We start from the raw sequence: 277 nt of genomic DNA, 5'->3' as shown, positions 1-277 counted from the left end.
CCAAAAAACGACTAAATTAACGTTTGACACTAAATTAAAAGGGCCTTCTAATATTTTTCTATTATATTCGATGCAAAATGATCTTCAGATCTGTGTAAAATCACATTCTAGTTTTAAAGACATTCATACACGCGTAGTACACTTCCAAACCTGCCTAAAATTTTGGCTTAGTCTTAGACACACAAAAAGTCATTTTCATAGGGAGTCATAGACAAGTTTGCCGAATCAAAGACATATGAAGATAATCACACATCAGACAAATAGACCTTGCAGGGCC

This window comes from Penaeus monodon, chromosome 15 (assembly GCF_015228065.2).
Source record: "Penaeus monodon isolate SGIC_2016 chromosome 15, NSTDA_Pmon_1, whole genome shotgun sequence".
Lineage (NCBI taxonomy): Eukaryota > Metazoa > Arthropoda > Malacostraca > Decapoda > Penaeidae > Penaeus > Penaeus monodon.
Note: the sequence above shows the minus strand (reverse complement) of the source record.